The sequence below is a fragment of the Zerene cesonia genome, chromosome 14 (genome assembly GCF_012273895.1).
Source record: "Zerene cesonia ecotype Mississippi chromosome 14, Zerene_cesonia_1.1, whole genome shotgun sequence".
Taxonomy (NCBI): Eukaryota; Metazoa; Arthropoda; class Insecta; order Lepidoptera; family Pieridae; genus Zerene; species Zerene cesonia.
In genome coordinates, this window is record NC_052115.1 from 4362616 (window position 1) to 4367724 (window position 5109).

The following is a 5109-nucleotide window of genomic DNA, read 5'->3' on the forward strand; positions in this document are numbered from 1 at the left end:
TTCACTGCATCACACTAGCAAACAGTAATAAGTAAATACACTATTATTTTTACGCTTCTCATGTAGTGTCAAAGTTATGCAGGCCATTTTTACTGGCTCCCTATTTAAATCCACTAAGTCTACCATAATCCACTGTTACCTTCTTTCTTAACTTCTAATAGATTCAAGAGTAGGTAAAGTTTAATTGAGAAAAGATAAAAGAATTGCAATTGTAACTTTATTTAATAATGATAGAAATGTATTGCCGATTATAATTACAGAATACACGCTTTTCTGTTCTGAACATGTATTCACTGAATATAATATTGGAGCGTCATTGTTAATTGGCACAATTCAATAATGTATTGAAATCTGATAGTGGTGTAACGTTATTTTGTATCAATAGGGCTGATACTTTATTTATTTCTAAAATTAAATCCTACTAATAATATTATTAACGCAAAAGTTTGTAAGGATGTGTGTGCGTTTGTTGCTCTTTCACGCAAAAACTACTGAACCAATTGAAAAGAAATTTTTAGCATAGACAGCTGGAGACCTAGAATAACATATGGGCAACTTTTTATCCCGATATTTCTACAGGATACAGACTTACGCGGGTGAAACCGCGGGGCACAGCTCCTATATTAAAAAATATTATTTCTAAAATTATAAAAATAAAACTAGTTTTCCTTTCGTGGCTTCGTCCGCGTAGTCTAAGGAAAAGGTTATAGGTTTTACTTGTACTGTACCCGCTCATGATTGCTGTGTGTTAAAAATTAACCTGTGTCCCTTCCAGGTTTCAAGCTATGTTAGGACAAAATTTAATCCAAAATTTAATTAATAAAAAATTGGTTCAGTGGCTTAACCGTGAAGAAGAGACACACAAATATGCAGAGTTACTATATCTATAATATTAAGTAGATATAAATAGTTGTACCTTTAAATTCAACAATTTTATGTAAGATTGATTAAAATCCTAAGTGAAAGATTTAAAAAATACAAACAATACTCGATAAGATTTAATATGATTATACTAATTTTGTGTTTGAATTGATTTCCTCCGTGCATTGTAAATATCCTGTGAAAACCTGCTATTAAAATACATTATTCATATTAAATTTTCCGTCAGAAACGTACTTTAATGAAGTAATTTATGTGAGTGTTAATGCGTTAGAATATCAATGTAAACAACATTCCTATAATTTATACGAACTTTTAAACTATACCTAACTTACTTAAGGTGAGGCCGGACATGGAGTTTCAGGGCGTTCTGGTTTTTGTTAGATTTCGTTATTTTTTTATGTCTAAGCGGGTAACTGAGCTGGCGATTACCATCGCCCATGAACATTCGCAGAGTAGTTCCTCTACGAATGCGCTATCCGCTTTAAGGGGTAAAAAGTGAAGTCCCGTGTCCCCTCATGGAGTATGGGGCTGATGATATACATCTGTTTCACTGATCGATTTTCTTTATGGACAAGTAGGTGATCAGCCTTCTGTGTCCTGCCAGACCGAGACATTTTTTTTTATTGTCACCACCGGGAATCGAACTCAGGACCCCTCGGTTCTACGCTCACGCGTTTACCACTGTACCAAGGAGGCGTCTTTAAGGGGTAAGGGATAAGGAACTAAGGCCTCCGGCCCCCTCACTCACCGTACGAAACCCAATAGCCTGCATTATTACGCGCCAGTTTTCTGTGGGGGTATAATACTTCCCTGGTGCTAGCTGGCCCAATACTCAAGGCAAAAGCTCCCGCTTTATTAACGAGGCGAAACATTTAAATATTAACACATACTTGCATAAGGAAGTGACACACTTATTAAATTTTCAGACGTCATCATGAAAGGATGTCCCTTTGCCCATATTCTCCCAGTTCCATAAACCCATTTATGGGAATAATATTTACTATTAAACATTTTGGTTGAAAGCTCGCTCGTTTATCCTATATTAAAAATAAGTTATTACATATTTAATATTTTACTATTAAATTAAATTCGACAGATTGTAAGGATGTGTATGTGTTTGTTGCTCTTTCACGAAAAACTGAACCGATTGCAATGAAATTTGGTAGGTAGACAGCTGGACAACTGGAATAACATATAGGCAACTTTTTATCCCGATACTCCTACGGGATACGAATTTACGCGGGTGAAACCGTGGGGCGCAGCTAGTATTTCCATAATTATAAAAGACTCTTTAATTTTTCTTTGCCTCCACGTTACGCACCCGCATGATTTTCATTAAAGTTATATGATCGCTTTTGATAGAGACCATTCAAGGAACATGTGGGTAATTTGGACATTATTTAGTAAGGTCTACTCTGTAATCTTAGAATCAATGGAAGTTAATAATAAAATATTCGTGTGAAAAAAAGAAGAGAGGGAGAAATTGGTAAACAAGCAGTGAAACATAGAACCTCCCTTATGAAGTTGCTTAAAAACTCAATGCAATGAGAAAAGACTCGGGCTAGGAAATTTATTTTCAATGAATATGCTTTTACAAAAAGAATAATATATACCACACCTATTTAGTGAAGTTTATTTTAAATGCTGGGCTCAGTGTACCGACTAATACGTATTAGTATTGTGAAGCAATACCTAATGATTCCGATATAATTAATTACCTGTTACCAAACTGTAATCGGCTATCACATTGCCATAAATACATTCAAGTAGGATTAACAGCATGCATTGTATCGGTTTAGTAAGATAGATATGATAATACAGTGATATAAATAATTATTTCGTACGAAGATGATTATCAACAACCCTGGAAGAAAGGGGTACCACACGGCAAATGGGATCAAAAGACCTTTCCTATCAAACGCGAAAATACTTCACAAAGTTATTGAGCAAATAAACAAAAAAAAAAACAGTCAAATTTAGGATTTAGCCTTTCACTCATGGAACGCAGCCTCAGGAAGGATGTTCATTTAAATTTAAATTATTTGGGACAGATGTGTTTCAATGATGCAATATTTAAAATTTCAATATATGTCCATGATTTTTAACTTATAATTATCAAGGTACTAAGTTTCTAAATTTACATTACTACATAATTGCTCAAGTAAATAAGAAGGCGTTGGTAATCCCATGAGCATCGTGTTAAGTTTTTTTAGTTTTTCGCAAGATCTTTAAAATGTTGCGCTGATTGTTTCCAGACATAACTGCATTAATTAAAAAACAAAACCGATCAAAAATTAAAACAGTGTTTTTTTATTTATACGAAGAAATGGATAAAAGTAAACAAATCCATAAAAAGTGTAACCTTTTAAAATGCTTTGAAAGTTCTGGGTTAAACCTCAATCGTGTTAAATATAGTATTTAACACGATTGAGGTTTAATATTGTTATACCTTTATATTATTATTCTTGCGATTGGTTGCTAAGCGTGAATACTATCAACCTAGATTTAAAACGGAATTTCGCAAACTTTTGAACCACTTTTTTGAATATCAATACGCAATATATGTATGAAAATACATTTCAAATAAGTTTTATCTTGTTATGAACCTTATAAATGCATAATATTCACGTTAGTATTTTTTGGTCTTAAAGCTAATAAAACTAATTAAAATAACTCAAGTAAATGGATAACACGTTTCGAGTGGTTAATTGAACTTTACTCTAACTTGTTTTGCCTTTAAAAGATCTAGCAAATTTTTATTACTTTAAATAAAAATACTAGCTAAAATATTTAACTAAAAAGTAAATACAGCTATATAAAATTGTGAGGAAACATACAAAAACGCTCACATATGCAATCCAAATACGAGTACTTAATGCTACCATATCGAATGCGGCAAACGCTGTTCTGCCATACTCTTATTATTTTAGGGGTATGAAAAATAGATGTTGGCCGTTTTTGAGAACTACCCGATAGGCAGTTCTGCCGTTTCGGAGGAGCATAGGAACGAACTTTATGCCAATAGAATTTTATACTTTACTAGCTGCACCCGGCAAACGCTGTTCTGCCTTACTCTGATCATTTAGAGGTATGAAAAATAGATGTTAGCCGATTCTCAAACATACCCGATACGCACACAAAATTTCTTAAGAATCGGTCAAGCCGTTTCGGAGGAGTATGGCAACGAAAACTGTGACACGAGAATTTTATATATTAGATATGTTTTAGAGGTTAAAAAACGATTTTTTTATTCGAAAAGTTACTCATATCGATATTTCACTCAAAAACATCGAAATCTTTGTTATAAGTGAGACAAATTATCCCCTCCTCGCATTCTCCTGTTATTTGTGGCAATGTTTGGATCTACAGAACAATCTTTTTTACTATACAAAAAATTTGATTTATAGCTCTCCACTACAAAAACGATTAATTTTACACAAATGCAGCAGACATTTTTCTAGATTATTTCATGACAAACAAAATTTTTAATTATTGAAAGACGTATTTCACATCTTAAATGCGTAGGTATACAAAAATTCAGCACACAAGGAGGTTGACCGCGGACAAGATTGGACCTACTAGTATTTTATTAAAATTTAAAAGCGCAGTGTGAATATCAATTAGATGAGCTGTATCAAAGAATATTAATTACAAACGACTTTATTTACATGATTATAAGGAAGTTTATTAATCATATTCAATATAAGTTATAAAGGTATCATAAATCAAACAGTGAAACAAAGTTGCTCATGCGGATACCGAATTACGCACCATAACCGCCTACGTCAAATACTCCAACATTAAAATTCCGTATTTAACAAATTTTGTGAACAAACTATTCTTCGAAATAAAAGTAACGTATCTTTTTTGAGATCTGCTATCAATACATACAAACAAACATAACGTTGTTTATAGCGATAATAGGCAGATTTTGATTAAAATAGTTACACATAAGTAATACCAAAAATATAACAAAGATTTTCGATCAATTCAACGCCCACAAGAGCTGTATGTTTTTTTTTTTTTGAATAATATGTACAAAATAGAATGTTAGCACAGTCACAGATTACTAAATAGTTACCGCGTATAGTTTATGAAGCCCCAGTCATAACAATGATACTTGACATTTAGCATTAATTAAAATAAAATAAAAATGTATGCAACTGTGGCGTCTTTGCGACGTCTACAAAATTTCCTTTCTCTCCCGACCAAAATTCTATTAGCCCA